The 16,488-nt window shown below is 45.7% G+C and overlaps 1 protein-coding gene across 1 annotated transcript in view; it reads left to right on the plus strand.

The window, feature by feature from the left end:
- The window catches only part of PDGFD (platelet derived growth factor D), a 148,336-nt gene that overhangs the window by 43,970 nt on the left and 87,878 nt on the right, over positions 1 to 16,488 (plus strand). The window lies entirely within an intron of this gene.

The following is a 16,488-nucleotide window of genomic DNA, read 5'->3' on the forward strand; positions in this document are numbered from 1 at the left end:
TAAAATACTCTAAACCAGTATTCTCCAATGTGGTGTCCTCCACTTTTTTTTGGTGGGGGGGGGGCTACAATTCACATCAGCCCCTGCCAGCACATTCAGTGGTTAGGGAAGATGTGAGGTGTAGTACCAGAGTTCCCTATGGAGAGGGATTGATTGTTAAACCACTCTGAGAATTGCAGCTCTGTGAAGGGAATAGGGGTCTTCAAGCAACTCTCAGCACCCTTAACAAACTACAGTTGGGGGGGGGAGGCATGATTGTTTAAAGTGGTGTGATCGGGGGCGGAGCAAGCGGGGGGCGGGGGCGGTCCACCCAGGGTACCGCCCTGGAGGGGTTGTCACTCGGGGGCGTGCCCTCGCCTCTGCACGGCAGCCTTGGGAAGGAAAAAAAAAGCTGCAGGTGCGCCGGCCGAGCGATTGGGCACTGTGCAGGTGCCTGCTGGAGGGGGGTGGCACTTGGAGCCACGCCCGCACCCCGCGATCAGCGCCTGAGCCTGGACGCTCCTTTTAGGCTCCGTTTAGAAGTCACGGGGGCGTGATCCCCCTCTACGTAGTATGCATGTGCGGGGGGATGCTGCGCATGCATACAACTTTAGAGGGGGATCACAACCCCCCCCTGTGACTTCAAAACAGAGCCTAAATGGAGCGCCCGGGCTGCAGGTAGATAGCCCACTGGTGCAGTGGGCGCGCTGCACCAGTCGGCTATCTACCTGGAGCCTGGACGCTCCGTTTAGGCTCCGTTTTGAATTTGTGGGGGGGGTCCAATCCCCCTCTACGTAGTGACGCCGCCCCGCCCTGCCCCCAGGGGCATGGCACTTTGCTGCCCCGGGTGTCACGGCGCCTCGCTATGCCCCTGGGTATGATGTTGCTCTAAATGCATAGCACAGATGGGATCAGTGTTCCAGGCATTCTGATGCCCTGGATAGCAGCTATAATTGTATTATGTACATTGGATGGATCTCTCTCTCTCTCGGTGGGGTATAAATAAATAAATAAAGTATGGCTAATAATAATAATAATTTATTATTTATACCCTGCCCATCTGGCTGGGTTTCCCCAGCCACTCTGGGCGGCTTCCAACAAAATAGTAAAATACAATAGTCCATCAAACATTAAAAGCGTCCCTAAACAGGGCTGCCTGTTCTGGTAATTCTGCGGTCAAGGAGGCAGGCTGTTGAGCTTACCCCCCCCCCCACACACACACACACTAGGGCCTAAGAGTGCCATTGCGTGCCCTGTTTTACCCTCTTCCAATCTCCCCATGTGGAAATCTCAAGCTCTGCTTTTGGGAACACTGGCGCAGTGAGGTCAAAATCTGCCCTCCATCCCCGGTGTCCTCACCCTCACTGCCAGGAATTCTGCAGAGTGCAAACTTCACAACGACTGCACTGTATTCCTCTCTCCACCTGCTCCAAGGTCCTTGCAATATTTGAGCCTTCCTTCTACACACATCTTACCAGGGCTGGATTTAGGTTTGATGAGGCACTAAGCTACTGAAGGTAATGGATCCAGCTGTCCTTTGTCAACAACAAATTGTCGCTGTTTTGTGTGTGTGTGTGTGTGTGTGTGTATGTGTGTTGAATATATGTTATATGGTAATTTATGGACCTAATAGGTATCTCAAGTCATTTGCACATAACAAAATATGCATTTTATCAAAGTAATTGTTGAACTTATCTTATATTTTGGAAATGTACATCCAGTTGTTGTTTTTTCTTTATTTTTTTGGGGGGGGGGGCAAGAGAGTGGGGCCCTAAGCTATATCTTTTTTTAGCTTATACGTATATCCGGCACTGCATCTTACCCATAAGAGCAATGAACATTTTGCTAGTGGTATTCATTTTTTAATAAAATAAAATAAAATAAAAACGTTCCCACATTTTAATAAAAACGTTCCCAGCTATTACAGTGATGGGAATCGGTCTTTTGCAAACCATTTTGGTCAGTCTGTGTTATATTAGAAAACCTTATGTTTCTCCCACTGAATATACTAAATTTGCACATTTTAGGTGCCCCAGTATATCAGAATTTCCTGAGGAAGTCTCAAGTAAGGCTGATCCGGTGAACTTTCCCCTACATCCCCAGTCCTACATCTGGTTGCTGGGTGCCAGCTGTCATAAATAGTCATAAATAGCTATCATAAAAGGCCTTTGAGGTTTTCATGTCTCAAAAGGAGCATTCTGACATTTGGCAAGGGATAAAAATACAACTTCAACACCAAGGGTGGGGCTACCCTTGGCTTTGAAGGACAGAAGCATGTTTCTCTATTTGTGAGCTGCCATGTAAGAGTATAAATTTTGACACCACCCAAATACTCTCAGTGTTCACTTATAACTTAAGCTTCTTTTGTTGACTGAAGGGAAAAGCCTGGTCCCCCCCCCCGCCACTTCCACATCCCTAGATACACATGTGTGGCACACTCTTAAATATTGTTCCAATTATATTTCATGAATGCATAAAAATGTGCTTCAAAACCCTGCAGTGAGGATGCAGATATCCCTGTGTTCATCCTGATTCGTTATAAATGTTAAGTAGCATTTATTCCAAAACAGACCTTTAGGGGAGTAACTTCACTGCTCTGTTTCTGAAATCTACCCATTCATCCCTACTTACAGTGCTTATCAATGTGCGCATGTGTATGTATAGTTTGCCCCAGCTATCAGTTCCTTCAGCACACTGGTTTCATCAATACACACCAGCACATGTGTGCATCAGTAAAACACTGCACAGAAAGAACCCTGGTACATTCCTCTGAAGGTTGCTTCTATGCAGTGCTTTATGGATGCTCGCAGTTTGTCAAAGCTTTCAATTGTTATTGTTCTTTAGTCGTTTAGTCGTGTCCAACTCTTCCTGACCCCATGGACCAGAGCACGCCAAGCACTCCTGTCTTGCACTGCCTCCCGCAGTTTGGTCAAACTCATGTTCGTAGCTTCGAGAACACTGTCCAACCATCTCATCCTCTGTCGTCCCCTTCTCCTAGTGCCCTCCATCTTTCCCAGCATCAGGGTCTTTTCCAGGGAGTCTTCTCTTCTCATGAGGTGGCCAAATATTGGAGCCTCAGCTTCAGGATCTGTCCTTCCAGTGAGCACTCAGGGCTGATTTCCTTCAGAATGGATAGGTTTGATTTTCTTGCAGTCCATGGGACTCTCAAGAGTCTCCTCCAGCACCATAATTACTTCTATTACTTCAGCTTATTTTTTTTACCAGTACCGAAGAGTGCATGTGCATCTCAGTAAAACACCCCGCAAAAAGAATCCTGGTACAATAACAACCACATCAAGATTGCTTTTTTGTAGGGTTTTTTAAAACAACAACAACAAAAAATAAATATTGGCACATGTGTGCATCAGGATTGGGGAGGGAGCAGGGAGTTTCTCACTGAGAGAAACTGAAAGCTGCAGCAAGTTTTGCCTGTTCCAATTGTTAATTTTATAAATTCCCCTAGTTAAAATGGGCATCCCAGAGGTGTGTGGGACATAGGGCAGAGGAAAGCCAATGGCAGTAGCCACCAGTGGGGCTTGCATTGCTTAACCTGCTTTCCCAATCCCACACACATCACTGCCCCTTACGGAGAGGGGTAGGGGCAAGGCAGGAGGAGTCTGGGTCAGTGCAGGCGCAGCATGGGGAATCCTGGACAGGCCCTGCCACTGCATGCACCATGCTATGCCCATTCTCCCTTAGCCTCCTTCCCCTTGCTAACCAGCGGCAACATGTGGCACTGGGAAGGCAAGTGTCAGGCGGCAGAGGAAACACCCCCCACAGCAGGTTGCCAGGAATGGACAGGACAAGGAAAAGTCCTTACCATCCACCTTTTATTCGATATTCACAGAGAGAGGCTTGGGAATGCAGCCTCTTGGAATAATGGCATGGTCCCGAGTGAGTCTCCACCCCCTCCATCTCTCCCACTTCCTAATGAGTCATCACTACAGGTGCTGAAAAGTGCCCTCTGCCTTTGAGCTCATTGCTCTCCTACTTTCAAGGCTCCCCAGGTTCTGGGAGATGGGTGTGTGTCTAGAATGCTTGCTAAAGACACTGTGTCCATCAGCTGTAGCCCCCTTGGTGCTTCCTCTTTCTCCTCCTCCTCTCCCATTATTTCCCAGCTTTTCCCATCATCTGCCTCTGAGCTGTGACCTCCGTCAAACCCCTGCTGTAATTCTAAACTGCCTTCTTCTTCTTCTCTGGTAGGGTCAGGCTGGGGAGGGGGTCTCCACCATTCCTCCTCTGCCCAGTCCCTGACAGTGAGTGAGCAACAGTGTCTCATTCACAACTGCCCCACCAGCCACTACTGACCAATGGAACCGTCAGCAAATGGAAGCAGAGACATTTACCAATCCTTAACATTGGTTAGAGAAATTGCTCCTTGTTGAATTTCTTCCTGCCCCACATGTTTTTAAGGCACGGATCCTTGTCCAGAAGATATATAGCTATTATAATTGCAGGTCTCAGAAGTAAATGAGGTATTTTAGGGGAGAGGAAGGATTAGCAATAAATGTGCCTACATCCGACATTGCTGTCCAGGCAGGCAGCAGAAAGGAAAAACAGGCAAATCAGAAGGCTGTTCAATGCATATAACAAAGTATGAAATGGTTGACTTTATGGTTTACACGGTGCAAAAATTACAATATTTTAAATGGCAGGTACGAACTCAACCTTTGTTGCTGGCAGTTTCTGGGCTCCTGCTATTTAAATAAATATATTGATATTACATTTGCTCGTTTCTGTTTTCCTGTAACCTACCCAGTTCCCCATGACATTTTAAAAATAAATTGTCCATGGCTCAGTAAGTTTCATTAATCAATTCACTCAACGCTCTGGAATGGCTTTTGCATTGTGTACTAATGACCTGAGAAATTCAATTAAGAAATAATACGCTAACCCTTTCTCCAAGGAGCTCGGAGCAAGCGTACATGGGTCTTAAGCCATCATCCTCACCAACAATCATGGGAGGAAGGTTAGACTATGGCTGGCCCTATATATACAATTGATTGAATTGGGATCAAAGTGATAAGAATTATGAAGTTGTAGAATTATGAGGGCAGGATTGCCATTTTGAACTCTCCTTTGCAGAAAAAGCTCCCTGCAAGACTACACCTAATCTAGCAGGAATTCGACTGAGCTAGAACCAGTGCTGTGTGTTCAGTGGACTAGGGGAATTAGGCTAGTCCCCTAAATATTCCTGGGACATGGGTGGCGCTATGGTCTAAACCACTGAGCCTCTTGGACTTGCTGATCAGAAGGTCGGCGGTTTGAATCCCCATGATGGGGTGAGCTCCCTTTGCTCTGTCCCAGCTCCTGCCAACCTAGCACTTTGAAAGCATGGCAGTGCAAGTAGATAAATAGTTACCGCTGCAGCGGGAAGGTAAATGACATTTTCGTGCGCTCTGGTTTCCGTCATGGTGTTCCGTTGCACCAGAAGAGGTTGAGTCATGCTGGCCACATGAGCCGGAAAGCTGTATGTGGACAAACACTGGCTCCCTCTAGCCCTACTGGTTCCCCTACCAAAAAAATTAACCACATGCCACTGGCTAGGACTTATCTCCTCAATAGGCTAGGGTTGGTTTTTTAATCTGCAATGATTTTTTTAAAAAAAAATGCTGGGGAATATTTTAAAATTGTGACACACCTCCACCTGCAGTAATGTGGTCCATTCTACCACTCTAGACCAGGCCTTGGAGACAGTCACAGAACTGTAGAGTTTGATGGGGTCTCATAGGCAGAGGAAGAACATATACTGCTACAGCATCCATGATAGGTGGTCATCCAAGTTCTGCTAAAACATTTAATTTGATCCTATTTGTCTAGACCAGGCATGGCGAAACCTGGCCCTCCAGATGTTTTGGGAGTACAATTCCCATCATCCCTGACCACTGGTCCTGTTAGCTAGGGATGATGGGAGTTATAGTCCCAAAACTGCTTGAGGGCCAAGTTTGGCCATGCCTGGTCTAGGATCCTACCCTCTAAACTGGGGTGGTGGTGGTATTCTCAAATTTATCCTTTCTAGGTTAGACTTGGGGGTGGGGGGAGGATAGCTTAAGGTTGCTTTGTGAAATTTCTGGCTGGGTAGTGATTTGAACCTGGGTCTTCGAGTCCTAGTCTGAAACTGAAACTGTTATCATCATACCACACTGGCTCCTAATTCTCCACTTGAAGCTGTTGGCCAGCAGCCAATGAATAAGTTATGACTTTCAATAAATTCTTAGTACAATAATGGTGGCATCAGTGTTCTGGTCTGGTTGAAGGCATCAACTGTGAATGGACTGCACCCGTCTTTTGGAAACGTCAAACAAAACCCACATTTTGGTTACACCAACTAGCTACGCAAACACGAATTATATTCAGTGCTTCCATGGACGTTTGATGTTGTTCCCAACAAAGCGATTAGCAAGTCCATATTTCCCCATGCAAATAGCTTCATTTGTAGTCCTGCCGCATTGCATGACTATGCACACAAGAGTCTCTCCTTCTAAACAATGCTCTGGAACGTTTTTTGATTGACACCGACTCGTATTTCTGAGCAAATCTCTCTGTGTGTACATATGTATATGATTAATTGGGGCAGATTTGACTGCAAGCAAGGAGAGAAGGAAACAGACGGGCAGACAGTTAAAATGAAAGCAAAGACTTTTGCTGTTTGAGGTTTACGCCAACTGCTGTCACTCAGCCTCCCAACTGGTTATTGACTGGAGATGCCTCGTTGGTATTCCTAAAGCTACGGAGCTTTATGCAGCCATATGTCAACATATCAGTTATCATGGCATTGGCATGCAGGGATTTTGGAGTTTAGTTTCTGTCAAGCCTCTTCATTAACACACTTAAGCATTATGGCACTCGATTTGTTATGCCATGGCTAAATCACAAGACTTCATTCCAGCTGATCTTTCCTATACAGAACCCCTCCTTTATGTGCAATTGCATATATATCTTTAAAAATGTAGTATAAACACCAACAACTGGGAAACACTGGCCTGCGAGTGCACCAATTGGAGAACAGCCTTTACCAAAGGTGTCATGGGCTTTGAAGACGCTCGAACTAGGGCAGAAGAGAGAAACATGCTAAGAGAAAGGCACGCTCGGCAAACCCTGACTGTGATCAACTCCCACCTGGAAACCTATATCCCCACTGTGGAAGGACGTGTGGATCCAAAACTGGCCTCCACAGTCACTTACGGACTCACTGTAAAAACTCTGTTTATGGAAGACAATCTTACTTGGCTACAAGCAATCGCCAAAGAAGAAGAAGAGGGTGACGTGGCGCAGGGAAATAAGCAATTAAGTTCAGACCTGGAAATGGTGGGAGAGAGTTGGAAAGTTTTTGTGGCTCCTGAGGAGACCCTCCCCAGACCCCAAGGAGCATTTCAATAAGCCCAAAGTCCCCTAGCACAGACTTCTGCTAGCAGAAGCATTGGGTTGAATTCAGCCCATTTCTGTTTACCAGCCATCTTAAGCTAAGAACCCAGATGTCTTCTAACACTATGGGTTCCACCACTTAACATCTCTCAACATTTCTTGAGCTGAACACTTCTTTATACACGGGATTCTCATTAAATAAAAAGAGAGGCTCTTTTTGGGGAGTATGCTCTCTCTCTCTCTCTCTCTCTCTCTCTCTCTCATTTCGGAAGCATTTGCTTTTGGGCTCAGAAGTTGCAGATCACTTGAATGGAACATCTGATGGTCTCCATTGCTAATGTGGCAATTTCTCCCTATTTCCTTTCCATGAAACATTGCTTAGAAATCAATTTTTCCTAGCAAGATGAGAAAATGAGACCAGTTGTACTTCAGAGCACCACTTCAAAGATTGTATTGATCTTCGGGGTTTTACTGAACGTTTCATCAAGGGCTTTCTTCAAAGTCATTTCTCTCGTGCTTTTGTTGGGATATGTTCTTCTTATGAGGCAAAATACCTTCTTTTTAAAGCAATTGACCTTCTAAGGCAGAAGCATCAATGACTGAAGTTTTTTGATGTTCTTAGAGGTTCAGGCATGTACCCGACATATATTTGGCAATGCAGACTTGATGCTTCTGGTGTTCAGACACCTATTTAAGGTAGTTAAATATTTCATCCTCGCCAGCAATCCGTCATTTACGACAGGCAAGGAGTGTGTAAAGAGAGGGTGTGCATTTTGCTGGTTCCCATGAGAGACAGTGAATCATGATGCTATCTATATGATGCATGACACCAGAGCAGCCCTTTTCATTGAGGACTATGCCGTCTAGCATTCAGGTTGGAGGAGACACACTTCATTGGAAATTAAACTTTAACATTAGAAAACTTTACTTGCAGAAACTTATAGATGAATTTAAACAATACTTACAGTCACATGCTCACCCAAGCTTGGGTTTACAGTCTCTTCTTCTAACTTCCAAACAACTGTATTTTCCTCTCTTTCCAGAGCTCAGCACTCAGCCTTCTTTTATCTTCAATTAGGCCATGCCTTGCAGTTCCTATGAGAGATTTCCCCTTTTAGCTTCCCCTGCAGCTTTTGCTCTCTTTCTTTCAAGCAGAGAAGCAGCACTACAACACTCTATTCAACTTGCCAGTGTTCACAGTGGATTCTAAAACACAGTCATCTCTCTTCACATCAAATGGAGCCTCTCCTTCACTATGTGACCAATGCTAGCCAATCACACGAGAACTACTAGAGATCTCTCTAGAATTCAGTTACCAACCAATCAGATTTAAACACATAGTAATGCATAAAAGCATTTACAATTTCAGTGAATTAAATTACTATCCTTAACAGGCTTCCCACTGAGGCATCTGATTGGCCATTGTGATAACACGATGCTGGAATGAATGGACCTTTTATGTTCTTGCATGGAAAAAGGGGAAAGTGTAGTCAGGGGCAGATTGTGATGAGTGCTACTCCATACTAATGGTGATACCTGCCGTTAATCCTGCTCTAATCTGAATGACCTTGCCTCTTTATTTCCGTAGCTTCATCCTGGGTTTTCTTCATTAGTTGTGCTAATTCTTAGACATGCAATGGAACATCAAGAGCTGGTTTTTAATATCAAGCCACAGGAGGGCTGGTGAAACTTGTTGGACTGCCAGATGTTGCTGGACTACAACTCCCAGCACCCCTGGTGATTGGCCACACTGCCTGGGGCTGATGGGAGTCATAGTCAAACAACATCCGGAGGGCCACAGCTCACCCCAGGGACAGTATGACGAAGGGGGTTTCCCTACACCACATACTTTTTTGCTGTCCATTACATTCGGAAGCCCGAGCTAAATTTCTGTCGCCTTTTTTATCGAGAATTACTGACAGAACGAAGGATGCTCAACTAATATACCTTCTGAACGATGAAGATCCAAGCAGATCCCTTGTGGTCACTAGATCATAGAATCATAGAGTTGGAAGAGACCACAAGGGCCATACAGGCCAACCCCCTGCCAAGCAGGAAACACTATCAAAGCATTCTTGACATATGCCTGTCAAGCCTCTGCTTAAAGACCTCCAAAGAAGGAGACTCCACCACACTCCTTGGTAGCAAATTCCACTGCCAAACAGCTCTTACTGTCAGGAAGTTCTTCCTAATGTTTAGGTGGAATCTTCTTTCTTGAAGTTTGAATCCATTGTTCTGTGGATTAATCAGATACCTGATTAATATTTTATTTTACAAGAAGAGAAATGGATCACTGCACATCCTTGATAATTATAATTAAGAATCATCTAAAGGTCTTAGAAATAGGCTGTATTTTATTGGAGAGAATCCAGAGTCCTATTCGATATATTGGACAAATTTTATCAGATACAGGTAGTAGTTTAAATTGGGTATTGCTGAATCGTGTGACCTGTTTTTTAATGTATATTGTTTTGGTCCAAGCTGATGGAATTGATATTGTTCTAATATGGGCCAATGGCCGAAATAAATCACCTACCTACCTGACGAAGGGGGCTGGTCCCCTGCAGCTGCAAAAGCATTCTACCATTATAAACCCTGAATGTTTTACGCATCATAAGAGCAAGACACATTGTTCCTTCCATGTAAAGATTGCCTTGATTACAGCAGTTTATACGTTTCCTTTGATGTGATCATAAAAATACATCAAAAGCTGAGACAGACTTTCTCAGAAAAGTTTTGCCTCATAATGTTCAGGCTGGGGTTGGGGCTGAAAGGAAGATTAAGGGCACAGGGTTTCAATGCCCCCCTCCCTTTCTTCCTCAAACCACACTCTTCCTCCCTTTTGACACCCATCCCTCTAAAGTTCAGATTTGAATCCTGGTCCCTGTGCCTGGTCCAATACTTCAGCCCAATGCCTCTCTTGGTGCTATTTGCGCTATTAACATGAAGCATCGGATGAAGAGTTGAAACAGGAACTGTTTCTAAGCACCACCTATTATTTATGCATTTTACAAGATTTATATGTTGTTTAATTCCCAAATGTGGTGGTGGGGTTTTTTTTTACACCATATATATGTATATATGGACCCAGGGACCCAGGTGGCATTGTGGGTTAAACCGCTGAGCCTAGGGCTTGCTGATCAGAAGGTCGGCGGTTCGAATCCCTGCGACGGGGTGAGCTCCCGTTGCTCAGTCCCAGCTCCTGCCCACCTAGCAGTTTCTTAGGAAATGCATGGGCTGTTGATACCTTTATTATAAATAGCCTTATACTGCAAAACTGGGACCCAGGTGGCGCTGTGGTTAAACCACTGAGCCTAGGGCTTGCTGATCAGAAGGTCGGCGGTTCGAATTCCTGTGACGGGGTGAGCTCCCGTTGCTTGGTCCCAGCTCCTGCCAACCTAGCAGTTCGAAAGCACATCAAAATGCAAGTAGATAAATAGGAACCGCTATAGCGGGAAGGTAAACGGCGTTTCCATGTGCTGCTCTGGTTTGCCAGAAGCGGCTTTGTCATGCTGGCCACATGACCTGGAAGCTATACGCCGGCTCCCTTGGCCAATAATGTGAGATGAGCGCGCAACCCCAGAGTCGGTCACGACTGGACCTCATGGTCAGGGGTCCCTTTACCTTTACCTTTTTATATGTATATCTATATATCTATCTATATATTTGTATCTATATCTATAGCTTAAAAATAACTGACAAAATCATTCAGGGTGTGCAGTGCCACCACAAGGCATTGCAAATGTTGAACTCCCCAAATTAAAGATGCACATCCTAGGAACCTCCTAGCAACCATTGTGGTGTGGGGAGAGGGGAGGGGGAAGGCGGGGAGAGAGAACAAATATACAAAAGCCCTATAGATCTGAACTCTGGGAACTGGCTAGCCCTATAAAAGGAGAGGAAATACGAACAGGCAACAGAGGAAAGGGGAAAGAGAACAGGGTCATTCACAGTCAGGAAGCAGATAGATAGACAGATGCAAAAAACAAAAACAAAAAAGAACACTGCCATCACTGCCCCAGACCAATGGCACAAAGGGAAGGAAGGAAGGAAGGAAGGAAGGAAGGAAGGAAGGAAGGAAGGAAGGAAGGAAGGAAGGAAGGAAGGAAGTTAGGAAGGAAGTTAGGAAGGAAGTTAGGAAGGAAGGAGGAGGAGGAGGAGGAGGAGGAGGAGGAGGAGGAGGAGGAGGAGGAGGAGGAGGAGGAGGAGGAGGAGGAGGAGGAGGAGGAGGAGGTATATCAAGGGTTGTTTCCCCCTCCTCCTGAAAGGATTTTCAATTGACAGGAGATATCTCAAGTAATTAGACCTCTCTTGCTTTATAAAGATGTGTCTATGTGTGGTGCACAGATTTGTATTGATTAATTTTATCGAGAGCCAGTGGGATGTAGCAGTTGGAGTCTCAGGCAAGGACCTGGGAGACCTGGGTGCAAATCACTCAGCCATGAAGCTCACTATGTGGCCTTGGGCCAACCACTGCCTCTTGGTCTAACCTACCTCACAGGGTTGTTGTGGGGACTAGGTGGGTGAAGAAGCACGCACACCCCCTTCAGCTCCTTGGAGGAAAAAGTAGGATATAAATGCAATAAATTAATAAATGTGGCTATTGTAATTGGTTTTAGCATTTCTATTGCACATGTAAGTCACCCTGAGTCATTTCAATGAGTAACATGGCATCGTTGTTGTTGTTGTTGCTGCTGCTGCTGCTGCTGCTGCTGCTGCTGCTGCTGCTGTTGTTTCCAAAGCTGTCCCCCAAATAGGGCAGCAATAGCTTTGCCTCCCTGATGATAAACACAGAATAAAAAATTGTTCTCTGCTCTCGGTTCTCACTCACCCAATACCAATCTTTCCTCCATTTTGGGCTTCTTTGTTTTGGTTTCTCCCAACCTTCCCATCCCCAGATTCCTCTTATTTCCAAGAAGTTGTCATGTGAAGGGGGAGGGATAGGGGAAGAAGAAGAAGAAGAAGAAGAAGAAGAAGAAGAAGAAGAAGAAGAAGAAGAAGAAGAAGAAGAAGAAGAAGAAGAAGAAGAAGAAGAAGAAGAAGAAGAGATCCCATCCAACGTTTCATTTCAACTCAGTGTTCTCCCTTCATCAGTGAGGAGAGGAGAGGGCCTCCACAAACTTCTCCCTTTATTGCTAGTTGTCTGTCTGGACTGGATCCCACACACCATGTTTGATAAGATCCTGGATCAGGAGAACCTGGCAGATCATGTTATAGAAAACCACTTGTGTGTGCTGTAGTCTCATGGCAGCACCAGATTGGGTGTGTTAAGAGTGAGTGAAAGAACCCAACAGGCATGCATTATTGTTTATTCTCTTTGAATACCCATGTGGGTGGCACTGTGGGTTAAACCACAGAGCCTAGAGCTTGTCGATCAGAAGGTCGGCAGTTCAAATCCCCATGACGGGGTGAGCTCTCGTTGTTCGGTCCCAGCTCCTGCCAACCAAGCAGTTCGAAAGCACATCAAAGTGCAAGTAGATAAATAGGTACCACTCCGGCGGGAAGGTAAACATTGTTTCCGTGTGCTGCTCTGGTTCGCCAGAAGCCGCTTTGTCATGCTGGCCACATGACCCAGAAGCTGTACGCCAGCTTCCTCGGCCAATAAAGTGAGATGAGTGCCACAACCCCAGAGTCGTCCACGACTAGACCCTTCCTATCCCTTAAAAAATGCACACAAATAAATACATGGATGTATCTTCCATTTACAATGGACAAGGACATGCATGGTGTGTGGGAGCACATTTTTGAAGAAAGAAGCAGAAGCTGCTGAAACCTGTTTTTTATAGAGAGAGAGCTAAAGATTACTTTGCCTCCTTTTCCTACTGGAAGCATCAAGCTGAGACCTTCACTGAAATAAAAGCTGGCATGAGATCCATGGGGAGGGGAAGGTGAATATCTGTGCTTTTGATGATAAGTTATGCTCTGGAACAAGCATAAAAAAGGAACATTTTGGTATTCTGCATTTTCCCCCAGAGGGAAAACTGAATGAATGCTCTTTTTTTTTTTTACAAGCTAGGACAAAGATTTGGGAGGGGAGTAGGGAGGGTCTGCCTGAATTTCTTCTTCTGCCAGTTAGAAAAGATGCAGCATTTAGAAAATGGTTTCTCCACTGACAGGCGGCAGCTGCCAATTGAAATGACAACTGCTATATCACACAAGCCTCTCTCTGTGTGTGTTTAATGGAAGCACAGATGATGAGCTGAGGGTGATGGCTGGGCAGATAGCATATCAGGCACGGTGTGGCCAAACCTGATAGCGAGCTAATCCCCCTCCGCTTGCGTCTTCCAGGCAAGGACTGCCGTTGCGGCAGAGGTGATGTTCTCAGCCAATGGCTCACAAAAAAGATGTGTCAGGACTCAAGGCAAGCCTGGTGTCAGTCGCAGAGATTGCCAGACCTTTGGCTCGGGACATCAGGACATGGGAGGAGGCGTTTGAAGCTTACATGGGAGAGAGTTCAGAGCAGGCCTCGTACAAAGCATCTATCATAATTCTTCGGCCTTGCTGGTGCATTGGGCCGACTCTCTCAGAAAACGTTTCTGTGTTTTTGGAATTAACGCGAGCTTTCGACTGCAAATTTCAGCAGGCAAATCTTACCACTCTGCTTCTTCTGGTGGTGAGAAGTTCTAGTGACTTGCCCAGTTTCTTTTCTAAGGAAATCAGTTGAGGCGTACAACATTTTGTAATGGTTGCTTCTATTTACATGCTGAGCATTGGTGGAGGCAGACTATCAGCTTAAAGACTCCACAAAGTCTACTGCTTCCACATAAGATCTGAGAGCACCCAAAGGATGCTCACAGACACCCACATTCTGCCCTCTGACTCTCCTAGTCTCAAACTGCAGGTGGTCCTTTGTTTCCTTTTCAATCACACCTAGATTACATTATTCTCAACTGGGGCTGGGAGGGGAATTAGCCCTCTATCAGATGCTGCAGTTCAGACTATTTAGAGCGGCAACCCCATAGGTCCACCATTGGACAGAAGGATCCCAGAGGGACAGAGTTTTCCCTCAAAGAGGGCAGTCTGATGTGTTGAATGCCTCTTCCAGTTCATCCCTGATGTCAGAGATGACAAAGAAGAGACAAGTTGGGGGCATGCTAGGCGAGGGGATCCTCAGTACTCCTAAAACATAAGAAGCTGCTGCATACTGAGTCAGACTGTTGGTCTATCTAGCCAGAGGCAGATTTAGGGCTGTGCAGACACACAGGGCACGCATCCGAAGAGGTTGCCTTCTCAAAGCCTGGTAAGCACTTGCCCAGCTTTGAGAATGAGGTGTGAGGGCTCTGGCAGGGACCTAGAGTCCTCCTGTCTCCTTCCTGAAGCCAGGCTTACTGGGTACTTGGGAAGGAGGGCTCTAAGACCCTGCCAGGGTGAGGGCTGGAGGGAGGGAGTCAACTGGCTTCTCACAGGGTTGTATATTTCCAAATTCCACCCCTGATCTAGCTGAGTACTTTCTACACTGATTGATAGTGCCTCTCCAGGATTCCAGCTAGGGGTCTTTTGCAGCTCCACATGGAGCTGTGGATTGAAACTGAGACCTTCTGCATGCAAAGGAGATGTTCTGCCATTGGACTACAGTACAGTCCTTTCTTAGGAAAACAAGCCCAGCAAGGCACTAGAAAAAGAGGGTTCTAACTTGGTTTGCCCCACACCTCCTTTGTATTTCTTTAAAAAAGTCATTTTTGATGAACCCTTTCCCTTAAGATATGCATTTTGCAAACATTGGGTGGTTTCAGAATTGCATCACAAAATTCAGATCAGTGCAAATTTCAAAGGATGGCTGTGCTTTGGTTCTCATGCTGTTTTGCAAAGTTCAGATTCGGTAGATTGAACTTCAGATGCCAATGGAATTGAATTTCTCCTCCAACCCTACCTAGGACTGATCTATGGCCCTTTCCCTCATCTCATAAACCTGCAGCTACATATGTGCTGTGCTGAGGGCTGATTGCAATCGGCTGCAGCCTGACTAATGGCAGCAGCAACAGAGATCTACTATAATCCACAGAACAATTGACTCCTGGCATCAGTGCCCCAGCCTCCCAATAGATCATAGAAAAGGACACGGAAGCAAGAGAGGGGCAGAAATGGTATGTCCTTTTGCTGAGAAAATACCAGGCACCATTAGCAAACAGGGTTGGGGTTTTGAATGCAGATCCTTCCCTCCCTCCCCCATCACCATACTCTTTGTGGCTTTATTTTTTTATAACGTTTTCCGAAGTGTGCATTCCAGTGCTCCAAGCATTACAGAGCATATTGCAGCAAAATAGCCGCATGGCATGCCTTGCTCTTTGTAACTACAGACTGCCTCCCTAGTGCACTTGGTTCCTAAGCCATGCTCTTGATTTGCATGGCCAAGGGCAGGCTTCTTCTCTTTCCCATCCTTTTCTTGCCCTTTCTCTCATTCTTGTGCCAAGGTTCTCGCCATTCAGTTTGACCTTTACTGTGCCTCACCAGAGTCACCTTCTGTTTAATGCATTTGGGACACCTGGTGTCTTGGACCATCACTACATGGCAATGGTTAGCAGGTGCTGATTTCTTAATAGCTGCCATCATCGTTACAGTGTGAGAAAAGCAACCAGGCAATATTTCATCACTGTTACAAACAGGCTGTGACTTCCACTCTCAGATTCCTGTTGTATGACATAATTAGAGTGGACTTTTGCCATCAGCTCAGTCAAACACAACCTTTTAAACCCAGATTTGGAGAGTCTGCTACCTCTGGATCCATTTTGAATCAAACCAAGATCTGGAGCTGGTCTGAAATGGATCAGGATTGGGCCTATCTATACCTCCAGGCTCCTATATATCTCAGCTATCACGTTTCTGTATATATCAGGGTCTGTTGGCCCAACCTCTTCTAATGGAAACCAACTTTTGAGATTTCTTGAGGGCACTTGAGAGTTCATCCAGTTGCCTCAGATTCATTCCAGATCAGACTCATATATAGCTCCTTGTCGTGCACTCACAACCAGTCCTGAGAGCTGCTAGGCCAAAGACACCTAAACAAGCCCTATATTACCAACAGGTTAGTTCCAGAACTAGAATGCCGGTTGGACTACCAATTCTGTATATCATACCAGGAAGAATAAGGATGGCCCTCCAGAGATTATTGGACTCCAGCTCCCAGGGATGATGGGAATTGTAGTC

This window comes from Zootoca vivipara, chromosome 4 (genome assembly GCF_963506605.1).
Source record: "Zootoca vivipara chromosome 4, rZooViv1.1, whole genome shotgun sequence".
Lineage (NCBI taxonomy): Eukaryota > Metazoa > Chordata > Lepidosauria > Squamata > Lacertidae > Zootoca > Zootoca vivipara.